Source organism: Taeniopygia guttata, chromosome 8 (genome assembly GCF_048771995.1).
Source record: "Taeniopygia guttata chromosome 8, bTaeGut7.mat, whole genome shotgun sequence".
In the NCBI taxonomy this organism is placed as follows: domain Eukaryota; kingdom Metazoa; phylum Chordata; class Aves; order Passeriformes; family Estrildidae; genus Taeniopygia; species Taeniopygia guttata.
In genome coordinates this window covers 12,890,434-12,918,265 of record NC_133033.1, presented here as the reverse complement: position 1 = coordinate 12,918,265, position 27,832 = coordinate 12,890,434, and the positions used below count along the sequence as shown (strand labels likewise).

At 38.0% G+C, this 27,832-nt stretch overlaps 1 protein-coding gene across 11 annotated transcripts in view; it reads right to left on the bottom strand.

The window, feature by feature from the left end:
* Positions 1 to 27,832, bottom strand: part of ADGRL2 (adhesion G protein-coupled receptor L2) — a 385,203-nt gene that overhangs the window by 329,202 nt on the left and 28,169 nt on the right. The window lies entirely within an intron of this gene.

Below are 27,832 nucleotides of genomic sequence, written 5' to 3'. Positions count from 1 at the left end.
TGATCAATAGGATCACAGCCACTTATTTTCATCATGAACTACATGGTCTGCCTCTACAAAGGTTTCATTTATTGAATATTTGATTCCCAAATTTCACCTCTAGAACAGAAAACTACCAAAAGGATCTAAAGCTGACATCTTAACTTAGCAGTGTCTATTGTTTCATCATTCTTGGGCTTCACAGAGAACACCCTTGCTAGATCAGAACAGTCAGATATGGCCAGCTAATCTGTACTATTAGACCTCAGAGAGCAACAGGAATATACAGGGTTCAGGCTTGGCACCATTACATACATAACTGTATGTCTGAGCATTAGAAATGAAAGAGATGCTAATGCTGTAAATCAGAGGGTTAATCTTCTCTCTCAGTACTTAGAAGTCCTCTGGATCCTATTTTCGCTATGTACCCACACTAAGAGTGCAGACAGCAATTCTCATGAATTTCTGCCTTTAAGACAGCACAGTTCTCTGATGCCTCAGCAAGTATCAAAGAATATGTAATATATGCATTTATCATAGTTTCACATCCCATTAAACTCTCTCTTATTTAAATATTATTTATCTCATGTTGCAGGAAAGTATGTTCTCTAGCAGTAGCCATATCATTTGCTATTTTGCTGAATTATGCCATTGCATTCATTATCTAATATATGAAGAGAGTAAAGTAAGAAAGTATGGTTCTTTGCAGCACTGGCTATTGCATTTAGAGGCTCTTTTGTACAGTTTCAGATACTTTATCTTACATCAAGAAAAAGAAAACGGATAGAGAAGTAACTAGAGCAGGATTTGGAACTCTTGTAACTTCTAAACTTCAGCTATGGAGAAGTCTGCAGTGCATCTATGTAAGTATTTCCTGAAGCATTTCCCATCCCATATGTTTATCTCACACAGTTTCATGGAGCTGTATTAATGAATGGAACATCACTAGCAGTTATAGCTTCATTCTAAGTTAAAACCTCAAGAACCACCTGTTGCACATGTCATACAAATAACAGCATAACACTGAAAGTTTTCATATAAATTCTAGCTATAAGTCACCTCATAAGACATGGATTTTCTTTGTTAAAAAGGGTAAGAGGGTTTCTTTCATATGTGCATGACTTTCAGCATCATTAATTTGGGGAGTGGGCATTTCATGTCTTTTTTGGCTCTTGGAATATATGAGGTTATAGAAGTTTGAGCTGAGAGCTTTATGGTAATGGTTACTTCTCTTGTTATATTATTCTTGACTATATGACAATATAAAATGATAAAGGACTAAGAGCAGAAACACTGGAAAAAGTAGTAACAAACATCCTGCAAACACAGAAAACAGCAAAGCTGAGCAAAAAAAAATTCTTGCTGTAAAGATTCAGAAGCCACAGCTGATCTGTTTGAGCACTCTGAGACTACACACAATAGGGAGCTTTCCAGTACTAATCTGTTGTGACATTTTATAGAAACTAATTCTTTCAGACAAATAAAGGTTTAGTTTGGAACAATTTTTATTCAGGCCATCAACATCATTCCTGATTTGATGTGATTTTCAAATAGCATTCATTTTTCTGTTTGTGGTCTTCACATCCTGCATAAAAGCAAGATAAAACTAGCAAATTCAGTCTTCACAAAAAAAGCTAAGATAGCAGGCAGGTACAATTTAACAGATTTTAAAGTAGGACAAGCACATAACAGGGAGAATTTTGAACAAGAACAGAGTTACCCATGTCTATATATTTGGTATGTGTATGTCTATTCACACATATGCACACACAGGGAATTTTAGCATAAAACTGTTTTATCACTTCCTCAGCTGCCTGTATGCTGATCATCAGTAACTGGCTGAAAACCAATAAAAAAACCCAAAAATCCCAAACTATAAAAACAGGGGGAGAAAAAGAAAAAAAAGAAAATGCTGTTTGAGAGGATTTTTTTGTGTGGCTTGAGGCTTAAGCAGTAGCCCTTCTGTCAGTGTTTCACTGTGTTTCTCTGAAGAGCAACTCTTTCCATGTGAGGAAGCAGACACTGGTGATTTAGGCAGGCCAACAAAGTACAGTACTATTACTCAGCTGATAGTTAATGATTTCCCATTTAATGTAGCTCATTTTTCATAAGCCAGGGTTCAAACAGAAGCAGCTGCTGTTAGGGATATAACAATATTGAACTTCAGACCAAAGGCCTAGGAGAGCTTCTTTTATACCTCTAGCTACTGGACCCATCTGGCTCTTCACTTAAGTACTGCAAATGAAGGAGAGAAACACTTTGCTTCCCATCAGCAAGGTCCTGAACAGAATACACAATTATTCAGAATAAAGGCTTTCCAGTAAAAACTACCTGCATTAACAACACACTCCTCCACTTTGGTGGATAAAACCAATTTAATTTTATTTCCTAAATAACAATGAAGAAATTAGAAGCATGTAAAAAATTTAAATCATACTTACCTTACCAGAATAATTTTTAATACCAACATCCCCCAAGTCTCATCATGAGGAAAATGGGTTAGTGTTTCCAAACCATTTTCTTCTGGAAATGGAAGACTAATTTTTGATTTACCTCCATTTTGAAACGAGAAGGGGGAGAGAGAAAAAAGAGAGTTTCTAGGCTTGTAGGACACAGCAGAAGCTCATATATGTCCTCTTTCTGGTAGGAAACTTTCAATTTTGAGGCATGAAACTTGCAGTTCCCCAACACCCCATCTGTGAGGCTTTAAGTAAAGTAGTATTCCCCTTCTCCAGCAAACTCTAACGGAATTGAAGTCTTTAGACTTGTTTTACATTTTTGTTTCCATCACTTTGAAGGAGACAGCCTTCAAGTGCAATGTTATCAAACTGCTTACTTTTAAGAAAAGAAAAAATCCTTTCCTTGTGCAATAATCTTCTATTTTAATTTCTGTTGTGGAGATCTAACAGAAAGTAGATTATGACAGGACTACATTTACCTCCAATTTCTACCAACATCTGTAAATTAGGATTTGCAAGAAAAGAAGTGGATTATGTACTTTCATTACAATTACAGGACTACAGAACAACAACTGTTGCCTAGTTATGATTATAGCTAATCCTTTCATTGCCCACAGTGGGCCCAAAAAAATTCATAACTTAAAATGAGGTGTCTTTTGTTATCAGCAGCTTTTAAAGCAGAAGTATCCAAGCACAACGCAATTTTAAATTACAGGAATGTATGTCAGGACTTACATGCAACTTCACATCTTTTTGAGTTCCCTCCACACCTAAGAACACAAAATTACTTCACAATTATTATAGAATTAATTCCCAATATTGACTGTAATTTTGGTGTTATTTTTACTTTTGAAATCTCTTAAGACCATATGACAGCAAGCATTGCTAGAATTTATGTCCACATACCAAAATCAGTTATGGATGGGTTCTCCTTTGCTTGTAATACCCAATATTATTATCGTTCAAGAATACTGGGGAAAGTGGAGTCAGTTCTCCTCCTTTTTGCATAAACTCCCTGTTTAAGGAAAATCCTTCCTTTATTCCCAGGAATACTAACTCCAAATTGCATAATTTCACTCAGGTTATGTTAAACTTGGCCTTTTTCCTTGTATTTTGTATGTCCCTGTCCTGTCTTTCCCTTAAGACTTCATCCTTCAGACACACATACAAATGAACTATTGGGGAACCACTGGGATGTTTGTTCTTCAATAAATATTAAAGTTATTGCCACGCAAGTTTATGAAGCTTCATTCACCATCCGCCTTGGTTTTTCCTCTAGTAGCTTCCAAAACTCAGGTGCTTCTTTAAATACTTTTTCTTTGTGTGAATAGTACTTTCCACTGGATAGCTGTGGTAAAAGAAGTACTTGTATTTGCCAGTGTTTGTAAACAAGGGTGGCAGAAGAAAGCAGAGCCTCTCCTCTTCCCTGCTGTTTCTTGGCATCCCAAAGGTCTTACACAGCCAATTCTTCCATGCAAGATAGAAGAATGAACAGCTTAATTTCTGTTTTATAGATAGCCTTGTCCAAAACTTCAAAACCTGCTCAGGTGATCCCGAGCCCTAGGAGCACCTCAAATCTGGAGGCACTTCCAAGTTAGGCAGCAGAAGTCCACAGATGTGAAAAGGGTTGTGGTTTTTTCTCTCACACAGGTCAGACAGTGCTGGGAGTCCACACAGGGAATTCTGATCTGTCAGATTTCTAGTCAAGGCAATTAATGAAGTTTCTTACAAAGGAACTGAAGTACCTTGATACCCTAAAGATTCCTAAATTTTCCTGATGGAGAAGTATTCCAGGTTCTGAATCCACAAATCCTTCTGATTCAGCAAATACCTTCTCAGTACACACACACCTTTGGTCAGAGTTCACAGAGCCCTGGTTGCTTTCAAAACTGTGTAGTTTATGGAAATGTGGGTATTTTCCAGATTTCACCTGCCATGATTAAGTACACTAAAGTTGGATTTCTGAAGTAGGCTCTTCCCAGCTCCCTATCTAGACAGGCCTTTCCTATCTAGACAGGCCTAGTACATTTACATATAAGACGTTACTTTAAAGGGGAATAACAAGTCATCTCCTAATTATAACAGTCACCAAAACCAAGTCTACTTATGCTGTGCTCAGCACAGAGAGACAAGCTTTTACCCCTGCAGCAGCTTAAAGGAAGAGATCTTAATGTCTCATACATAGGGAGTAAAAAGGCTAGAACTATTGGATAAGAGCAGGGGGAAAAGTGCCAAGGGATAAAAATAATTCTGCTTTTGAGGGCCTAGACATTTAATTCCAGAAGAAGAATCAAGGCTGCAGATGCCATCTGGAAAATAGTACCCAGGACTCAGATTACCTGTTGCAAACTGAGACATAAATACATCCCTATGATACAATGAGTAGGTGTGAGCATCTCAGCATTAAGTCATCTGCTTTGACACACATACCAATGGCCACCCTGTGACCAGGATTACATATGCCATTTATCAGGATCTCCTCCTATGCACATTTCAGTGGCATAAGTATGGATTTGTTTTTGTGATAATGGCAGATGCTACAGAAGGTGGAGGAAAGGAGAGAGAATATTCCACAGGCACATAGGCCATAAGCCTGGCAGAATAATCAATCCAGCCCTCAGTTTTCCCCTTTTAAAATCTGTGGCCTTCAAAGAAGCAGGCCAGGAGCACCTGGTAGGCCAGGCAGTCTATGTGCATAGGCCTGACCTATCTATAACAGAGTAATTTATCTCATAGCATACTCAAATTCTTCTTCAGACACCTTTTCATTTGCTAATGCATTTGTTGTGTTCATTTAATAGTTCTGTAGTTGTAACAGAGACACTGTCCCACTTCACAAGCCTGCTACACTGGCACCAATGTGTGGGCAGACAAACATGACTCATTCCTTCCTGCATACTCAAGTCTAGCTCACTTTTCACTAATGCCTAAGCATTTCTTGAAATTTTCAGTAGTCTTGTGTTGTGTTTTATTTTTGCCAAATGCATCAGCTCTAAAAAAAAAATCAGTCTGATTTTTGCACCTCTATGTGAAGTTCTTAGATCCTATTCCTAAAAACTATTCTCCTGTTCTTAGCAACATTTGTGACATTTGCCCACCAAACTCACAGACTAAGCTACTATTCTTTCCTCATGAAAACAAAATAAAATTACTAGGCCACCATACATCATGTAAAGCCTTTCTAGAGACTTTGTCAGGACAAATTCAACTTTTCACCCAGATTTCATTAAAAATATTTTTCATTAATGCATATGTGATTTAGCAAAACTATTGATATACTTTTGATTTATGTAAAATACTGCCTCTGAAAATTGACCAAACACTAACGCAATCACAAAAATATACTTTATTACTTTTTATTACAAAAAAGTAATAAAAATATATAGCACAGTTTTATAAAGAATTACATCTTGTTAGCATTCTTTTCTCAAACTTCTAATCATATTACAAAATCTTGCCTGCTGCTTCACTACTTGTTTCTTTATTTTTCTACAATTAGATATTAAACACAAGAACTAGAAATAATAGAATTACAAGTAATATGTTTTTCCATTTTCGAGGAGAAAAAGTGAGTCCTAAAATAAGCACAAAGTCTCCATGAAAGCCCTTCCTAAAGATCATTGTTTCTTAAATTTTATATGGGCTAATGTTTCACCCAAAGTAATTATCCTATGTGCTAATTTTATACAAAGATTCTAATCAAAAGATATTTTTTCTGTATTGTACTTAAAATGTAAAGGAAGATAAAATGGTGTTTAACATCCTAACATTTAGATATACCCTCCTTCCTTCCACTACATTGACTTTCCCAAATATTAACTACTGTAAGTTTCTGGTACTTCTCAAGGAAAAAAAAATTGCTCTATAGTAAGATTTCTTGGAAGCAAAAGGAGAAGTAGGGGTATTAAATTATTTTGGCAATGCCATCTCTTAAGAGTGACTATTGGGACTATTTGGATCTTCAGTCTAAAAAAAAATGTGGCTTCTGATAAAAATAATCTGACATCTCAGTTTCCATAGAAAACAACAGTCCTGTTGTTATTGCCTCCAAATATTAAAATCAACCCATGACCTCGGTAAGAAAAATACGAACATTGGAAGAGGATCATAATTAAAATTGACTGTGGAAAAAAAAAGTGTGTCCTTAATTACACGTATGCAAAGTATTTACAGGTTGAACAGAAGACATACTTGTCTGCTTCATATCAGATTGTTTCTAAGGAAGAAGCTAGCAATATTTGTTTGGCAACCACTTATTTTGTAATGAGGTCAGCATGTTCACTTCATTTGTTTTTCTCATTGTAATAGTTAGTCTCACACCTTCAACTAAAGGCCAAAGACTATTATTCCACAGTATTAGCAAGAAGATTATGAAAATACAGAACAGAAGTTGCTTAAGACCATAATATGATGGACAAAGGCATTTGACAATGCTGAAAACTGAAAGATTTATAGCTAATGGTAAGTATTTGATTATACACAAGAAATATTCTGTAAGTATATGTAAATTACTCAGCATAACTGTATTTGTAATAATCTATATTTAATCTGGCATTTCTCATATGCTACCGACAGAAGATAATAACTAGCAGTGTTTCATTATATTTAAGAGCACACTGCTGTGGGGAAAGTTTGACTTGGTTTGGTTTGTTTCATACGTACAAATCCACGTTACTAATAACTCAGGAGGTGTCCTTCCTCAGTGCTGGATGGACAATAACTTGCTTATCATGTCCATTTTGACTAAAAAATGTCATTTGTGCAGAGGAAATTGAATGCAACAATTTTCATCTCTAGCTGACAAAGTGTTACCTTGGAAATACTGCAATGTAATAAACACATTATTGGTGACTGGATAAAAGCAATATGGTCAGGCAGGCTTTTAAATGGAATATGAAGGGGAGAATGGGGAAACCCAAACCAACTCAAAAGACTTTTTCCTCTCCTTGAGTACCAGGTGTCAACCTCAATATGATGAGCATAGGAAATTCTTTCTATTTGTGACTGAATAACAGTGATACCTCTTCCTTTCATCTTTTTAGATCAAGTGCTTTAAAGGCTTTAGATGAAGATTACTCCCTCACATCCACCTACCACTGACATGCAGTCAGCCTCTGGGATGCCAGCGAACGGTGCCAGCAGTGCCAAATAACTGGTTCCAGAAGGAGAAGTAAAAAAGAATTAATCCAGCTGAAACTACAGGGGAACACAGACAGGACAACATAATGACCCAAAATGGAACTTGGCCAAGATACCAGGCTTAAAAATCACGCAAGGAGCTGAGCAACTGTTAGAGTTTAGTTTTGTGTCTCATCAGCCACAATAAACTGAGCCAAAACACCACTGCTGAGCCCTGTGCTGATGAACTCATTTAGTTCTCCTCTTGCTTCTCTAAGTGGCAAGAGGTGACATCTATTAATTTGCCAACAGCCCCGACTGCAACACCCAAGTCTCTATTGTTCTCCTTTGCAAGCCATGCACAACCCAGTTTACTTAATAGAGGATGACAAAAGTTGCAAGGCAGTATGGCTAAAGAGACAGGCATTTGAGAGGATAATGATCTGTCAGCAGGGTTGTGGCAAAAGGAATTTACATGAAGATTAATCAATGTTTACAGCTCTTCGCATTTATGAGAACAAGCTGCTGCTTCTACCTGCCACCAATTCTATGACTATGACAAAAAAAAAAAAAAAAAAAAAAAGAAAATAAGCTTTGCTTTTTATCTGATGGGTGGGAATATTGCTCTAAATACACTGCAAATGACAGTTTTAGTAGGCATACATTCATAGTTACTCTTTAGTGGGGGACCAAGGTTCGCAGACATTGGATGCATCATTTACACACTGCTTGAAAGTAATTGCAAACTACGGTAAGGTTATCTGAAGAAAAAAACCAAACACCACTAAAACCCCAAAGCCCCAGAAAAACATGCTCACAATTTGCCTCTATGAGTTACAACAGCTGTCATGATTAATGGTGGTTTGAGAACTAAAAAAAATCATTCCTATCATTCCTTTTGGTGTTTCTGTAATTCAAAAAAACAAGTGAGTGCGTATTTTTAAGAGGCAACACAAAAGTATAGAGGATATGACAGAACATGCAGTAAGATCTGTACAAAGTAGGCTATGAGGAGCTCCTTAATAATCTGAAAACTGGAACATGAATTTAAAAACTAACTTATTGATTTCTACATCATATTTACAAGAGCTAGTGTTGTGAAATATGAAATATAGCTTTCTATGCCAAGGAAAACCCTGAGCCCCAATGGAATCCAACCTAATGAGAACAAGTGGGTGAATGCTGCTCACTTCACTCAGTCATTACCCAATAAGTATGAAAGGTTTATAATACTCTGTCTGCCTAATGGGAGTAACTCTCACTTCTACCTGTCTCAGTCTTGGCCACAGCACCTGGGGAGGTGGCAGTGCAGACATTAAAGCTTGCTGCCTTCACCCTTCCCTCCTCCTACCATGAGGGAGGATCTGCATCACATACCAACCTTAGGTGGAACAAATCCAGGATAACCCAATTACAGATGATAAAGTTACTATAGATCTGCACAGCTTTCATTAAGACAGGAATCCTTCTCAGGACAAGCCAGCATGAAATGGGACTGATTTGGCATGGGCTTAATAGGCAGATCCACCAGTTGGCAATTTCTGTTTTCTTCTCTGCCTCGTGGGGTTTGCAGTGCCTGGGTAGGATGGTGGCCTCCCAGTGCCTCTGGGAAATGTCTGCAAGCCTCACCCGGCTGCTTCTCAAAGGAGCAGCCTCTCTGCCCGCCCTTCCCTGTGATGAACTCCTCCACAAGCATGGAGTCAGGGCAAAACAATGGCAAGTGACAGTGACTGAGCTGTATAAACATGTTGACAACTGATTAAGCAAAAATAAAACAAGACTCAAATAGCTCTTCTGCATAATTCCCGATTTGCATAACCAAAAGGGTGGCAGGACTCCAGCCACCGTTCATTTCCTGCAGCAGCCAGAATAATGCAGATTGGAGCGCTCCTTTGCCAACAGGAATTTCAGAACTCCGCAGGGTGTAAGAGAGCCTTGCAGCCAGCCATTGAGATAGCAAAACCCTCATGGTCACAAAGGGGCAGCAGGGTTTTCTTGAAGCTGCTCCTCAGGAGACTCACAGGAGCACAAGCAGGCTAAAGGCCACAACAACAGGCAGCGGAGACAGCATATATTAGAGACCTGAACAGGAGACAAACTGCAGTGCCCAGCCACGGTCAGCACTTCATCTAGGAAATTACCTCAGCTAAAGGAAGAACGCATCCCAAGGTGTAATAAAGCAAAAACGCATGTCTCTTGCTAGACAAAAATCAGTGAACCACTAACCTTGAGCTGAGAGGTTATTGAGATTATCTAAGACTATTCTGTGCCTTCTAAAGCATCTCTACTTTTGGGCAGTAATTGCCAGCTCTGTTCAAACCAAACCAAAGCTGGAGAGAATTTAATCACTTTACCTCAACAATGAACTGGTTTGGGCTGTGCTGCTTCGGTTTGGGTTTTTTTTGGTTTTTTGTTTTGCATTATAATTTCCACATAATCCAATATAGAAATTGATGTTCCTTTAACAATATAAAAACAATGCTAACAAGGCAAATATTGTGGCATTACTGCAATTCAAATAAACTCTTGTTGTCAAGACAGGAGTGTTGCAGTTGCTTACAAAGCCACGAGGTTGTATATGCAGAGGTTAGAGCGATGCTTATTTGAAGGCAGAATTTTAGCTCTGTTTACATATAGGCCCAAATAAGCTCAGCAGAAATATGACCATTTTTCAGGGTGTGACGATGCATGCACTGTTTGGCTAAAGATGCCTTCCTCCTCTAAAGCTGCTTGAAGCTGTTTAGGAAACAGCTTAATGGAGTATTATTGAAAACTAGAGGATTGGTGATCTCTTTCCTATAAGGTAGCTGGAAAACATTCCTGCTAATACCACAAAATAAGTTCAAACGGGCCACTTCCTGATGCTCCTAACATGAGCACTACAGTAAAAGAGTTTGCAAGGTCACAACGATATAGCAGTCTTCATTAATTCAGTTCTTCTGGACAATAAAGGAACTTTTTTGTTCATTTGCTTTTAGAGAGGATCTTGCTTTCATCCATAATTTCAAGACCTCCTTTATGTGAGAAAAAGAGTTAGGTTTGGTCTTCCTCCTCAGCCAGAGGAAATGTGTTGCAGTAATCCTCCGCTTTTAGCTTTCTGAAGGCTGAGATGTCACAGCTTGTCTCCTCTCCATGCCTAGTGCAGTGGGACCAGATATTGAAACAAAGTTAAAAATAGTATTGAACTCTACTCCCAATCTGTACAGGGTGCTCTGCTTCCAGGTTTCTGCTTTCTTAACAATTCTGCTTAAATTTAGGATCAGGTCAGTAGTATTCGAAGTGTTTAGGATTGGTTGACCCTTCTCCATAGTGGCTTCTGCTGTCCTTTCCCTGTACACATCCTCCCCTAACTCCTGCACTCCAGTCTCCAGTGTTCAACTGCTCTCACAAAGAGCTGTCTATCCCCACTCCCTGTGCAGTGAGTTCCACAGAACCCACCTGGTTTTGTTTAGCAGAATGTTTCCCCCTCCTCCTCTCCCCCAAAGCTCTTAGCACAAGTTTACCAGCCTTCCCTAGCTGGTTGCCTATACTGTTAGTATTATCCCCTGAAAGCCCCCATGCTCCTAGTGCACTTCGTACTTCCCTTGACTACTAATTCCTGAGGAAGGATACCCTGCAGGAGTATCACTTTTTTTTGTTACCCCACCTCAGCTGTCCTGAAAAGCCTGAACTTCCTTGGAAGCAGGCAACACAGACTGCCTAAGGATTTTGTGCATCTGCATAAACACCAAAACTTCCCCAAGGTCAGCACAGATCCCACATATGCAAAGAGGGATTGTAACAAATTGGGAAGCAGCATTTGACTGCCTGTGAGTCCACTGTGTTTTCTCCTAAACCACTCGATTCTTTGGTTGGTCGCCCATCCCTCACTGCTGCTCCCACAACTGGCCAAAATATGGGACCATCCCTGGGATCAAAGACTCCGACCCTGCTCCCTGCCAAATCCAAGCCAGCAATACTCAAAAAGGAAAGGGAGTGGGAAACAAAGAAGATATGGTGGGAGAGAGGCAATGGTTAATGGAGTTCCTTACTTCCTGTACCCCGATCTCAACAGGTTCCAGGTCCTCAGAGGATGCTTTTGCACTACTTCTATGGTTCAGTGCAAATTCTTAGAAAATTAGTGTTAGAGCCCCTTCAGTAACTCAGATAAAGCCACAAGCGTATTGTAGTGGTGACTTATGAATGAAGATGTTTCCATGAGAGCCATTAAATAGATCCAAGGTTTCCTGTTTAAAGCTAGCATGAATGACTAGTATTTCTGATGGGAAAGACAAGCTGATAATTCAAAATAATTGAGGAAAATTACTTAAACTCAAGTATCAAGAGACAACTTCACCAAGTGTTTTTCTCAGTGGTCTGTCAGTTCCTAAGAATGGCCACTAAGAATGAGATAAGAGTCCAAGATGAGAGATAAGGCAAACCCCAATTACTGGATGTGTGTGCATTTGCACACCAATGTGTGCAAGGACCTGCACTGTACCCACACACTAACCCCACTGCAATAAGGTCCTGCATTAGCACACCAATCTAGTGATGAGGGTTTTCTTCCACCAGATTTCTGAGGTAAATGCACATTATCAGTATCTATGCTGACACTTTGGAGTTTTTTTACATTTAATTGGCATGAAATCTTTGTAGCCCAGCTTTCTTATCTCTATTATCCAAACGTGGTAAAGAAACTGACAGCAGATCTCTAACAGCCAAATAAGTATGACCAGAAGAAATTATTAGATTCCCATGCTCTTTAAAAAGAAGAGTTATTAGAGAAAGTTCATTTAGGTTTCTTTTAAGGAAAGAAAAGCCTCTTAAGCCGTGAAAATATCTGTTATTGCTGAGCAAAGTGAACATCTAATTTGGACTGTAAATAACATATTGGCATTTCTTTACTACTTTTTTTTTTTTTACTACTTTTACTCTAATTCTGTATTTCTGAAAAAAAAATTCAGAGGTGAGAAAGTAAAATAATTAGAAACTCTTATTTGCTAGGATACACTCCTTCTATCCTAGACACAAACTATATTTCTCTGTTTACATATCCACGCTTATTTCACTTTTGGATCCTACTTTGGCTTAAGAAAATATACAATCCATAATACAGCTTGTTGCGGCTTGACATATCACGTAGATGAATACTTTGACCTGAATTAGCTAACCCTGGAACCAATTATTGAAAGTTAATGCTGATGTTGATATTCTGCCTTTATATCGTCACCAAAGCTAGCACTGACTTGAAGATATTCATAGAATGCCCTTGGATAGTATACTAGATTGTAGATGAATTCAGCCCAGAGACACTTTGAAGACAGCGATGATAAAAGGTGTCTTCTGTCCTAATCCTCAACTCTTTTTTACATTTTTTTTTTCCTTTTAATTAAAGAAAACTGCTATCCAGTTTTTTCTTGCTGTTAAAATAGCCATGGAATAAATCACACAAAGCTGAAGTCTGGCTGTAGGTGTAGCAGTATACATTTACTGACCACAGAGAAAAAACTGAATCCAAACACACTCCAGTAAGTACTATTAATATCTCAATAAATTATCTTAGGCATTAGAATATCACTATTAGTAAAATGGCTTAGTATTTAGTCTAACCAGAAACCAAAGACACAAATTCCAGTATGTTATTCCTTGCTGCTATTAAGTACACACAAAAGGCTTTGGGCAATCTGAGCTGCACCTTTGGGGGAGGTAGCCTAGGGAGAAAGAAGGGAAGGAGATTTGAGACATCTTACAACAAGATGTTGTATTTTCCTAGTGCAGAACTAAGGCATCCCTCTTAAATTTACAGCAGCTCTTGAGGATCTTGAAAGGAAGTTTAGTACACCTCTGTGGCCCAATATACCATTGCAAACACCCATCATACCATTAGTCCCAGGCTGAGAAAAGGGAAAATGCATCTTTTGTCCCACTCCAAACCTTTACTCTGAGAACACCATTCAGGGCTTTGTGAGCAGGAGAGAATTTTTATAAAAATAGGAGGAAATAAAATAACCATATCATCAAAAAGACATTCTTCTTATAGGGAAGAGTCCACACATAAGGTACAATTTGAAATGTTTAAGTTCAGATATCAGAATATTAATGATATGAAAAATTAAATTTATCCAAATAACATCGTAAAAATAGCCAGAAATGTGAATCCTTTCATCTACAGAGAAAATAAATAAATCTGAGAAATGCCTTTTGCTGAGAACATACCCTCTCAATCCATCCAGAATAAATACATTCAGAGCAAATAGTGCAAGGGATAGAAAATACATGGCCTTTTTCTCCCAGATTTCTCAAAGAAGAAAATAATGAGGCACAGGAAGACAGATTTATGTTGTTTGATGACACAGTATTCTCTTTCTGCCTCTCTCAAATTTGCTTCGCTTCTAAGAACAATAAAAAGTCACTGAAGAGTTGACAAAAGGTTGCTCACCAGATACACTGAATTTATCAATGAAGAGGACATAGGACTGGATTTCAAGGAACACAGTTTTACTCTGGCCTTTTTTGTCAGTTATTTCACCTCTCTGTGCCTCAGTTTCCTTGACTATAAATAGAATTAAGTCTTAGAAAGCTATTTCATATCCAGCGCTATTATGCTCATGTTGGAAGATAGTTTTTGACCTTTAAATACATGTCTTCAGAAAAAAGAAACAAAGACAATTGTCTGTTTATTTGAAAGTAGACACTTTATACCTTTACCATACCAATAAAAATACAGAATCAAAGCCTGGTTTTGATTCATGTGTGGTATTACAATCCCTTGTTGCTGATAGTACTTCTTAATGCTAAGAGCCTGGTGGCTAACTTATGTTTCCTCTGGGTGCGTTCCCATATTCCTCTCCACTTTGGGAAGCAGGCTCTTGTTGCTGCTCAGATATATATCCCACATCTTGCAATCATTAATGTACTCAGGGGAAAAGGAGGGGGCAAGAGGACGCTGTTTCAAAGTATGTTTCTGCCCAATTCATTTTGGTTTAATTTGAAGACCAAAGCAGAGCTCTATTGAAGCACGTCCTTCCTCAGTCATTTATCATGCTTCCCCTTCCCCACTGCTGAGCTCAGACACTAAGCAGCTATAATATAGCTTTGGTTAGATTAGAGAGTAATTTCTTTGCTCATTCTTATTCAAATTTTTGTTTAGATTCTGAAACTTTCTTAATTGTTACAAATGTCAGTGGATTGGCAACGTAAAGGTAATAGTAGAATTATTAAACTGCTGCTTTACTTGGCAGCTAAGTGTACAGAAAGAATATTCCCCTAATAGCTTTAAAGAGCAGGCAAGAATCTAACTCAAAACTTCCCAGTATGGGGAAGGAGTAATAAAAGAAAAAACCTAAGAATTTCCATCCCTAGGATGATGGGATAGAATCAGTGCCAGCCAGTCCAGACCTGATAAGGGTAATGGACAAAGTAGCAATTTTCCCACCCCACTCCCTTAGACAACTTTTTTTCAGTGACAATTCTGGTTTTCAAGGGCTCTGGGACTGACAAAATAAAGAAACACCCTGGCTAATTCTTCTCCCTCTAGGAAACCTTCTGCTCTAAAGCAACCATCCAGTTTGACTTTACGTTACTCTGGCCTAGGAGCTACACTGGGAAGGGCTGAGAATGTGGCTGGTTAAGACTTTTATAGCTGGTAATACATGACAGGAAAGCTTTGGAGAAGTGCAGAACTACCAGAACTAGTGCACTGAACCAGACAGATCTTTTGGTGTCTCATTCTGCAGAACTGAGGGGCAGCTCCTGTGCTGATGGTGTGAATCTGTTACCCCAGCCTTGCTCTGTTTACTGTTGGCAACACAGTAAATAGCTACACCCCTCTCATTAGGCAAAAAGTATTGTTTAGCAGTGAGATTGAAAATATCAGGGCAATCATCCTTTCACGAAGCCCAACTCCTCCCTCTCTCCAAAATCAATGCACTGCAAAGGCCTACTGCAAAAATTCTTCTTGAAGGGGGGCTCTGTGCTCATTTGCCAATAAATAGGCTTGTTTTTTCCTCCATGGTATAATGTCTTTATGCCAGTAACATGAAGCATCATCAAATAAATAAACCAGAGGGAAAAAATTAGAGTCCTTTAAATTAATCCAGAAAGATTTTCCTAATTGCTTATACACTGTGCAGTGTGTATAGAAACAGACAACAACCTGCAGAACATGCCTATTCGGAATATGTAGTTATTAAAACTGATTTTATTTGTGTATTTTACTACCTGAATGACTAAAAATTGATTCTTATCTCTTACTCCAGCAGGTTTTTAGAAACTGTAACTGCATTCTTCCAATAAACTGTCTTGAATATTTCCCCATAAGGAGAAGTTAATACTTCAGATAGAAACCATAGGAATTAAGACAACAGGCTAACATTTGTACAAACATGATCTTAACTCCTGATAATTTAAGGAATCTCTCTCTATTTTTGTATTCACAGTTTATGCCAGATCCTCACTGCGTAGTGAAACCTTTCAGTGTTGGACTGTATTCATTCCAAACTCATAATGAAACAAAGCAATAGTTTTGTGGAATTGCACCACTACCCATTTAAGCTACTCCCAACTCTCTGGCACTGTCTGCTAACACAGCAGACAGCTGCCCAACCCCCTTTTCCTTTTTCTTCCTGCTGTTAAGCTACACCTATCTGTAGATCATCGAGTCTTTCTGGACTTGTAAAAAGATTTGTGCCAGACTATGTTTCTTGGCTTTAACGGTTAGCTTCCTTTCCAGAATATACATGCTGCTTTACGCATAGTTTTATTACTGACATCATGAGAATACATGTCTACTATGTTTAAATTTGGGTGTTAACCTGATTTTGGTTCTTCCAATGCGGGTGATGTGAGCCTAAGAAAGCAAATTAAGAAGCTGTTACCTGCTTGAACCATTTCCCCCTGCCCTTTCACAGGGGAAGTGATAGTCATCTGAAACACCAGGCAGCCTCCAGGACAGTTTTCCAGAAATCTGAGTTTCCATGTATTTGCATCATATCACTAAAGCAGTCATTCGCATTTTATCAAGTGATTAAAATACTACAAGACACTAAAATAGCACCTGCCCAACTTTCCTTGATTCTCAGTTGGGACATATTAAGAAACAAGTTTTTAGAAGGAACTATTAACAGTTGGAGGTTCTTCCTACAACTGATGAGTTCTGTCTCATCAGGACTAAGTAACAGATATTTCCAAATGTTGAACACACAAGACATAGGGTGGTCCCTATTAACCAGGGCACATTTAAAACTATTACTGCTGTTCCCTGTGAACTTCTTGCACTAAAAGAGCTTCTAAAAAATGGTTGGAAATAAGCAGTACCTTGTATAAATCCACATTCTACTGAGCGAAACCAGATGAGGACTCAGACATTCAAACAGAAGATCCCGGTGTTCTCAATGAGCCATACGGGAAGGTTTATTTAGTTTATTTCTATTCAACACTCTCTCTTTACAGACTATTTTCTAAGGATCTCAGTGCATTTGCCTAGACTGGGAAGCCAGAATTGGATTTAGCTCCCAGAATGGGCCTTTTATTTATCACATTCTGCAACCACACGAGTCCAACCCATTTATTTCCCAGACCACATGATTTATGGGATCAAGCCTACCTCAGCCAGTGGAAGACCACATCTCACTTTCTTTCAAGAGAAGACTATCATTCTGTACAATCAGAATTTATTAAAATGAGAAGATATTTTTCTTACTGTCCTTTGGAAATTTACTCCATGGACATGAACAACATAGGCAATTGGCTGTTTACAGGCAAACAAAGCTATTTCTAGGGCCATGATTATACAATACGAAATGCTCAGCAGCAAAAATGGTTTAAATGTTCTGTCATCCTTTTAGTAATCTTCCCCTTTCCCAGCTCTTTCTTGTAAAAATATTGAGTCAGAAAATCTAGATCAGTTCCCAGGTTCAATTCTCTCATGCTGATACTGGTACAGCTGAGAAAAACCTGCAAGAGCATAAACAGAGAGCAAAGAATAGCTAAAAACTGTTTACACTCTATTGACTCCAAAGATTTCATATCAAAGTGCAGCCTAAATTTAACTTCTTATCCTGGCTTTAATCTGAACCAGCCACCCTTCTTGTGTCTGCAAAATTACTCAGGAAATGTCTGAGATTAAATTTACTCCCACATAATTCTCTGACTCTCCAGCTAGTTCTGGGACAAGAGACATGTAAGAGTAGCCCTTTTGACAATGCTTTTAGCATTTCTTTCTTCGGTAAATTGTTGCAGTGGGAGGTAGCAAGAGCAAACGAAAACAAGAAAGACTGTTTAAAAGGAAACCTAATTCTTCTCTGCCCTGCATTAACACCCCAGATTTTCCTTTTACATGTACCACCTCACCTGGTGAATACCTGATTCCTCAAACTAAACAAACAAAAAAAAAAATCAGTAATTCATTAACTTGATTCCATGAATTTGTGGGGAGGAAAAGAATTTCATAGCAAAGTATAATATTAACACAAAATATAAGTATTATTATGAAAATAGATTGCTGTTTGAAGAGTGATCCTGTGGTTCCTTTATACATAAAATAGGCTTTTTATGGTAGGTTACCTAAGGACTGTGGAATAATACAGATGAATAGGGTATTAGAAGCTAGCAGGATCTCAAATATAAAATGGATTATGGTAGGGCTGAATGTTTGTGGTTCCCAGGCTATTGGCTGGAGTACAATCCAGAAATAAATTGAGCCAGTACTAGCTGCACTATGGCATAGCAGGTTTTTTTTTACCAAGAAAATACCACTTGAAACTCAGATTGAATTTAAAAAAAATTAAATTTGTACCTATCTGAGATCTTGTCACAAAGACAGAAAGCATGTCAGAGAGCAATATGTAATCTTGGAAGTGTTACAGTTCAGGTAATATTGACCATGAGGTGAGATAGCTCTTCATACAATTTAATGGAAAGCATGGGAGTCACAGTTCAAAGAACCACGTTTGAAAGGATAAAATTAGGTAATTCTTCCTAGCTATAATTAGTGTACTGAATCTCAGTTAAATCAGCTTCTTCACCAGGTATGCTACTCTCCCCTTTCTCTGTGTCAACCCCTCCCTGCTCCCCTCAATTAAAAAGGAAAAAAAAAAAGCCAACACAGAAATATTCCCCTATATCTAAATTCCCAAATCCTGCAGCTTTAGAAGACCTTCGTTTCATCCTTCTTTGTATTACAAACTCAAAGGCAGAACTAATAAAAAGAAATCAAACAAGATGATGCTATCTGTTTCCCACTGGACTTAGAAGTACTTCAACTCAACCACAGACCCACATCACATTACTGGGCAAGGCATCTCAAATAACAGACTCCTCTAGAGAGGACAGAATAAGTCTTCTGTTGCAAATTTACCTCCTGCTTATTTAATGCAGACTGCTAAACCCAAATATGCCCCTTTTTGGAATGTGAGATTAGTTCTGAAATGCCACTCTAATGCAGATAATTCTTTCTTGCCTCCTTGAGGGTTTATCTGCCAGGCTAGATGCTTGGTTAGCATTCAGCTGGTCTTCTGGCACTTGTGAGTGAAAGTTGGTGAAAATAGATGAGACTGGGTTGCAGAAGAACCCTAGGGGAAAAAAAAGTATTATTGAATGGCATGTGAAAACTCAATTAAATTTATGCCCAATCACTGTCAGCATATGAAAACTTGAAGCCAAATGCAGAACTCCAGTTCTCTAGAAGTATCAAACTTCCGTGTTAGCTATGTCTGCTTTCCATAAACTATGAATCCTCAATTCCCCTACCCTAAGAGAAACCAGACAGTACCAATCTAGAGATGATGACTGAAGCCAGCATGCAAATAATGTGCTGACAAACTCATCAGGGCTACATGGCTTAGATTTTATTATCATCAATCAAGCAACTAGGTAGAAACATCCAGATCTACAATCTAATAGCAAAAATATTGATGCAGCCAAAAAAGACTGTTTACTTTATGCAGATATTGAGAGATACTGCTCTTATTTGGGTGTTGAAATATTCGTAATGTGTTGGTGTACCTTTGGGTTGACTTTCTGGTAATATCTGAGATTTTTTTTTTGTTAAAACAAAATAATTTTGCTGTAATAATTTGACTACATTATGCTGTCCTGACACTCACATGCTAACTGTTTAGAAACGAAACAGTAGTAAAATATTGTATGCATTTTTCCGGTGTCCATGCACAGATCCTTTGAGCCAGCAGTTATTTACAAAAGCAAAAGAACATCATATTAATTACTACTGGAAGCTATCCATCTTCATACTAATAACTACACCAAATATAATATCATGTTGTATTAGGAAATATTTGATAGAAATATACTTTCTCTAGAGTTAGAAAGAGGCTATTACGTGATTTAATTTGTAAAAACCCTGATAGTTAGAAAGAAAGTAAAATATTCTGATACTTACGTGTCATGAATGGCCTTTAAAAAAATTGGAAAAACTATCCTTGACTGAATTTTTGAAAAAAAAGTATCTTTTGATTTGTACTTTTAGTTCAACTGTACAAATATTATTTTCCAGTAATTAAAGGCACTAAGGAAAGTTATTTCCAAAAGTTGTACCTGCTTATATTACATGCACAGATCCAAGTTTCTAATTCACATCTGAAATGAAATTTTGCCTTAACTGCTCTTGTATAAAGAAAAACTAACTACTCTGATTGCAGCTTTTACGAAGAGAATAACTACATGACATTACCTTGTCTATAGGACAGAGCACATCTAAGCCCCTTCTACAAGAATATTAAGAGCTAATCAAAGCCCTGTCTCTCTAAGCCCAGATTTTTGAACAGGTTGCCCATATGAAAATTCAAACAATTCAGACCATGTACCATCTATTGCTTCAGTGAAAATAGCAAAGCCTTTGAGAAAGTTGACCTTAATCTTTTATGGTCTCTCTTTATGAAGTCAATAAATGGTAACACTTGCACTTCTAGTGCAAACACTGGAGCACTATAAATCATGATAAGAAGCATCATTTTACTATTATTATACAACAACTGACAAGAAAATCTCATTAATATTTTGATGTTGTCATTGCCATTTCTGATCCTTGGTGAAACAGGTGGCAAAGGTCTGTTCCAAATAAGCAAATTTCTTCTAAAGCTTTAGTTACTGGATGCAGAGCCCCACCCTTGTTACCGGCAGAGAGCTCTGGCTGCAGGGGATGCTCCCCATGCCTCACACCCATCCCAGGATGGTGCTGCCCCCAGAAGGAGCTGAGGTGGCAGCACTGGGGGCTCCTCCCAAGGGAACTGCCAAAGTGCAGGGATGTGCCTTGGAGACCTGTGGGAAGCCTGAAGAGCTGAGAACTAGCACAAGGTTTCTGTCATTGGAATGTATGATGAAAAAAACAATAAAAATACATAGAATGAAACACTTCACTGAAACCCGGGACTGTTTCCACCCCAAAGAATGGCTTTAAGGAAAATTTCTGTTTTGGTTTAGTTAAAATCTGGTTTTAGCTATTTAAATGGAACAGTCTTTGAAGGTCTTAATCTCATTTATAGTAATTTAAGACTATTTAGACACTGAAAAACCTTTGCATATCACAAGAAGTCATGCTAATTCATTCTGTAAATGTCATAGGCAGTACCTGATAAACACTTTATTTATAAAATAAGCTGTAGAAGATGCTTTCATGCAATAGTGTCTTTAGTAGATGGAGTCATATGAGAAATTGCATGATAATTTCCAATTCCAGTCCTGCTTAGCACCTCCATTTCAGCTTTAAGAGTGGGTTGTGTTTGGGTTTTCCCCCTTGCATTTCTATTTTATTGTTTACCTCCAAGGAGTCAGAATTAGTTCTGTATCATGAATAACAGAACATGGCAATTGTTGATTTAATGTTAAAGGAGTGACTTCACTTCTAAAAACATAAAAAGAAACAGTTTTAAGATAGACCAAGGAAGAAAAATCATAGTTAATAAAACCACAATGTGATTTTAATATTTTCAAAGACATCTGTAAAATAGCTAGTGTTATTTTAAAAAGTCTTTTGAAAGACTTGTGTCATAACATTGCTGAAGCGATCAATTTTAAACAGATTTACATGTATAGATCAACTTTCTCAAATAAAGTGTTTTTCTTTTTTAAAGGAAAATAAAATCCTGCGTTATCTAACAAGACTTGAACAAAGAGGTCGCTATCAAAAGTGACAGAAATGTTCCATTTTTGTAGGAAACGGATAGCAGTGACTTCAGTCTACTTAGTGTGCAACAGCACTTTAAAGAGCAATTATACTATGAAGGTCTGTGTCACAGATAATACAGATAAAAATACTACTCAAGACAAAATTGAGGTATTTTTCCTTAAAGATGATTTTTTTTCTTTTTTAAACAGAATGGCAATGGAAAAGACTAATCTAATGACTTCAGCTTTAACAAACAGCATTTCCTCCTGTCCCATAACTTCTGCTAATGTGCCAAAGAACAATTTCTATCACACAAAAAAAAATCCCCCAAAACTTCACTTAAAGTCATATATTGCAGAGACCAGCTAAATATATGAAAATATTACTAACTTAGAGTCTTTGTTGTTTCTGGCAGGATTTGTACAAGTGGTGCCTGAACCACGTCACACAGAATAAAGGAAGTTAGGCATTTCTTTCTTAAGCAGGTCAAAGTACAGATAATATTGAGAATAAGTCCTTGGTAACATTTGGTGTGCAGAAGATTTTGCATAACCATTGACACCCCCATTTTGAGGAAACCATCCAGAAAGTCTGAACAACCTTCTAGTCACCGATGTTGTACCAGCAATGGTCACACTAATAATGGGATTGGAAAAATTTAAAATACGTAATTCCAGTATGAAGCCTGGTCAATCCTTCCTGCAAGATATATCCTCTGCATTTGAATTATACACATTTAAGTGATGCTTTATTTAATGTATTTTTTTCCATGCACCCTTTTTGACAGTTCCCTTCTCACTCCAGTTTCCACCCTTTATTGGAAATAAAAATTAATTTAGCCTGCCTATGCCCTTCTCTTGGAGAAAAACAATCATTCACACACACATTGCTTCTTTCCTGACCTTCTTCTTCCCTACTTCATACCCAAACAAACAAACAAAAAAACAACCCATGGCTTTTCACATGAACTGGGACTTTAGAATAAGCTCCTCCATGGCAGAAAACTGCTTTCAGGGTTAGAACAATAGTTTCAGTACAGTGATGGATATACTCTACCAGACAGAAGACACATTTGAATGCTTTACAGAAAAAAATTGTTCAGTCCCAAATGAATACAAGATTCAAGTAATAGAACAATTTGCTACTCTCAAGAACTGCAGCATTTGACATGGGAGGTGGCACATTTTGCTTTCCCTCCATCTGTGACCTTTATATAAAGGTGCATAAGCGCTGTAAAAAGATTTAGTTGAATGCCTTAATGCCTTCTTTCGAAGATTGCCATAATCTCTTTTATTTACTTTTTTAAAATAAAAAAAAAGATCCTGTGAAAGGCAATCTATAACATAGTAAATTACTGTCTGAACATAGATAGTGAAATAAATACTACTGTTGCTTCGGAACACCTGGCATCTTAACTGAGATGCTTTTTGCTTTTTTAAATCCTCAGTTCAGATCTCATTCAGCAAAGAATGAATGTTAGCTGCAAACTTAAATAATTACTCCACATTGTGGCTTCTTACACTCCCAGACGCAAGTAGTGCAATTATTTTTGGTCTCAAAATACACAGCTACGGTAAAGAGCTAAATTAAATTTGCTCTAGGCTTCTCCTTTTGATCTTTCTGTATGAGAAACATTTATTTTTTAAAAGAAATCTGTATTAATTCTCCTGGTGCTAGGGGAAAAAAAAAGTGAGAGGCTTGTAAGCTACTTCCTATTGTAGGTGAGAACCAAATCTCTGCCACTACAGCTCTTCTCATACAGCAGTGTTGACAGTACCAGCTGTTATTGCAATAACTACTGCTGCAAGAAAGCCATTTCTTCAAATTAGAGGATGCTTACACTGCAGAATGATCCTTTTCTCTTGTACAGGAGCAACAGGAAACCTCCAGTGAAACAGATCCAGCCTGGCAAAGGTTTTGCTGAGTGTTGAAATGACTCCCTTAAAGCTCTAGGTTTGCAGTTCACTGTCCAAGTCCAGCAGACCACTGGTTGTGAAAGACGTTTTTTTAAAAATTAAAGAAAAATTTATTATTAAATATAATTAAACACTGGTCTTATTACATTTTAATTCCAGTTCCAAGTAATACTGTAACACTTATGAGAGAATAATATTGCAAGTCTTATAAAACTCTGTCATCTTGGAGCACATCACACAGAAACTAAAAACCTCTTAAATAGTAAAAAAACTGTAAAATGTGAATCCTATACTTAAGGTATAGGATTTCTACATGGCTGCAAACACTGAACTGCACAAGACTTTTGAACGTACATGTTTCCATTATTTCAGGGCTCCAGCATTCACATTTAATGCTCCAAGTACATTCACATGACTCTTGAAGAGATTCTGTTCTCACTGTCCCTGTGCATTTGGCTCCTGAAGCAGAAGGGCTCAGCTGCACAGCATTGCCAAGCCTCTCATCTGTACTCATAGGTGAGACACACTTTGGGCAACAAGGGACTCCCAAAAAATTGCTGGCAAGAGTGCTCAAAGACAGGTAGGAGCCTGTGTTCTACCAACTCTACTCTCTGCCATCTGCAAACAAAGAGTGAGACTTGTTACAGACTCTCTCAGAGGTTTCCTCCAATACTGAAGTGCTTCATCACATCCCAAACTAAGTGGTACTGACTGGAAGAGGCTGTGAGACTGAGTAGCTGAGACAGTTTCAACACAAGGGTATTTGTGTAGGAGCAAGTAACAGCAGAGACTACTCCTGTTTTTAAATGGTTTGATCCCAAACTAACTGCTATACTTCTGCAGGCTGGCCAAATCTGGGCCCAAATTTGTCATGGTAATTATTAGCTGATCCTTGTTAACTTCTGCTGTAATCATCATGCTTGCAATGTGTTGGGAACTTCTGGCTACATTTATAAACATACACGGTGTGTTTTTGAAAGAGGTGCTGCTGGGCTAACAGACTGAGTGAATTTTCATTGATATTTTGGTCAATGAAAATGACTAATCATCATTTTTCCTTGATGATGCAAAGCATAGTTCTACCATTTAGTATTTTATGAAAGTTATATGCAGTGCATTTTTTCTTTACACACAACTATTAACCCAACAACGCTAGTGGCAGGAAAAATCTCTGTGCCAAACACAATTGACTATAGAGTTCTTGACTCATTGCCAAACAAAAAAAAAGCCAAAACAAAATACCAATGGCATTTCAAGTTTAAATACCAAAAAAGGACAGCTTTGAGGCCAAAGATGCTGACAATAAAACCATGACACCACATCAGCTCACGCATCACTGAATGTTAACCAGAAATTTATGAGTACGCGTGTATCTATTAAGATTTTACAATGTCTGAATAGAATTAAAAATTTAAAAAAACCCAAACTATTAAAAATACAGTTTGAACCAAGAGCAAAATATTTTGCCACAAACTTGGAAAGAAAATGCAACATTTTGTTAAACTAAAGAAGAATGAACACAGCTATACCGACAAGGAGAGACCACAGACCAGATCTCCAGGAATGGATTTTCCTGCGATGGATTTTTCTGTGGGGACAGGGAGGAGAAGCAGCTGTCTTTAATCACAGCCCAGGACTGCAACTACTCAATTCCTTAGCATTCTTGTATGAGCGGAGACACAAAGCTTTCAGTAGATCAAGCCATCCACCTCTAATCCTACCAAATATATATATACATATACCTACATACACATACATACACATATATATATCTAATGCAATATTCCTTCTGAAGAGACAATTATATTGGCATCCAGTGATATTACATAACAATAGAGCAAGTTTCTTACCATATACTGCCCCCAAGAACAGATTCTTTGTAGACCTTAAATGTATGTTCAACTAGCAAGAGTTAAACTATGGGAAATCAGAAAACATAGCCTGACCTTCCATTTCACTGTGAGCTTTACAACTGAGTTTTCCTAAGGGGATTTTGTTTTAAAATCATGTTCTGTCCATGTACCACACCTGCAGATAAGCCAGGAGCTGGTGAGATGGGGAGAGCAAAAGTCATCACAAAAATTTTGTAGCATTGGTCCTTATATATAAGGCATCACTCTCCTTTACTCCCCCGCAGCTCACACACTCCACATCCTCAGCAGAGGAATTAACTACTTTGGCATTCCAGCTGTCAGTGTCTCCAGAGAAAGCCAGCATTTTTTTTTTCAGCAATCCCAAGGCAATACGGATTTGAACACTCCTTCTTGAGTCACTCTTGAAGTATACATTGTTTTGTAAAACTGAGGCCTTTCCTGAATAAAAATACCCTAGAGGTGTTGAACATAAGCTATCCTACAGGCTTTATAAATATTAATTTACTCAGCCATATAAACTGCCTGAAAGAATTTTTAATCACCCTGAAACAGCACAAACCAGGCAGAATCCAGGTGCTCTGTGAACTTCTGGCTCAGTATTCTTGCCAGAGTCACATATCACAGCTAAATGTGAGTTACAAAGAGAACTGCAGTTCCCTTTTTGGTCAAAACAGGAAGGAACAAGGAAACGAGCAAACAAGGAAACAAACAAGCAATTGCTGAAATAGACTTCGTGGTCACTATCAATCTACCCAAGAATATCATCTCATCTTCGTTTATTTCCCCAGGATCACTGCTTGTTTTCAGGCTATGGTTTGGGGTGGTTTTTTTTGGTGGGTTTTTTTTTTAAATTTTGTTTTGTTTGTTTTTAATTTTTTGTAGTACAGTTCAGACTTCAATTCTCTGACCTCAATTCTCTACGTGCCTAGTGTTTGAAACTGTTCAGATGCTCTGAAAAGAATACAGTCCACCAGCAATAGACACTAAATACACAGACCTAGCAGACAACTGTGTCACGCGCTGGGCCATTTGGATTGCATCTACAAAATTTAGTCTCCTTTCTTTCTCCAGTGCAAAGTTCACTCTGGGTTATTTGTTCCATCTTAATTTTGTTTCTCTCAAGAAACACAAGCTGCAGTCACTCATCTTCAGACTATGTACGAGTACAGGAAAGCCAGTTAATTTGGGGGGTTATTTACACCACTATAGGACTACATAGTGCAATGTATTTCAACACCTGAAAATTCTGCCGCTGTTTTTCATAATCGTTACATTCACATGCAACTTCTCCATGTAAACTTTATGAAGCTGGTGATGTTCTGCTGCTTCTTTTTTTAAAACTTCACTAAATGGTAAAATTAATTCCCCAAAAGGTTTCAATATTTCCAAAGCTAATCAAAATCCATCACACCCATACAAATACTCTGGTAAAATTTTTACTCTTATTATTTGTTTAGAGTTTTAATACATGCCAGAAAGAGAATACTGAGTTCAGGTGAAATTAGTGATGCAAGAATTCCACTTATTCCTGGGAGGTTTGCACAATCAGATGACGTACTGCAGTACCACACGAAGAGAAAGTGCATAGCAGAAATGTGCTAAATGCTGCTGTTGGGCTCATTTCCCTTCCTTAATAACAAAAGTCTTGAGCGCCTCGAAGGGCAATGGTAACTGCTAGGAAAGATGAGTGCTAATTATCCATCCATCTTCTCTTTTTTAAGTTACCAGTACTACATTTTCATCTTAAACAACGAGAGCCAAACTTTACAAATACTTCTTATGCCTATCTGCCTGCTATTTTTTTTTTCTTCTCAGCTTTCCAAAAATAGTTCTTTTCTTTGGATTTTTCCCTTTCAAGGGCAGAGTGAGGCCCAACACTGAGCAGCACCTTCCGCCGTGTGGCTCAGCCTGCCGGCCTCGGGCAGACCCTCCAGAAACAGGGAAAACTTGAGACATGAGGAAAGGGATGAACACAACGGATTTCAGCGAAGTGAATGTCAGAGGAAGGGAAACCAAATCTAATCAAAGCAAGGCCCTAAATTCAAATTTCAGTCAGGAAAAAAAAATCTTGGGGGGAAAAAAAATTTGCGTTGCCCTTTACGCAAATTAGCTCTGTCACAGGACAAGAATTAAGCAGACAAAGCCTGTTGCAATACCTTCAGTACCTCCTCCCAGTAGCTTTGAGGAGGTTTTGCACATAGAAAACATCGAGTTTGTTAAACCAGGCACATCCCCAGGCAGTGACACCACCCTGGTTCCCTCCCAAGGCACGCTGCTTCCCCCGGGCGCGCCGCAGCCATTTTGCAGCCTCGAGTCACCCCAGCTCACACTCCTTCAAACTCCTTCCCAGCCTGGGGCTCGGCCATCACACCCCAAGCATCG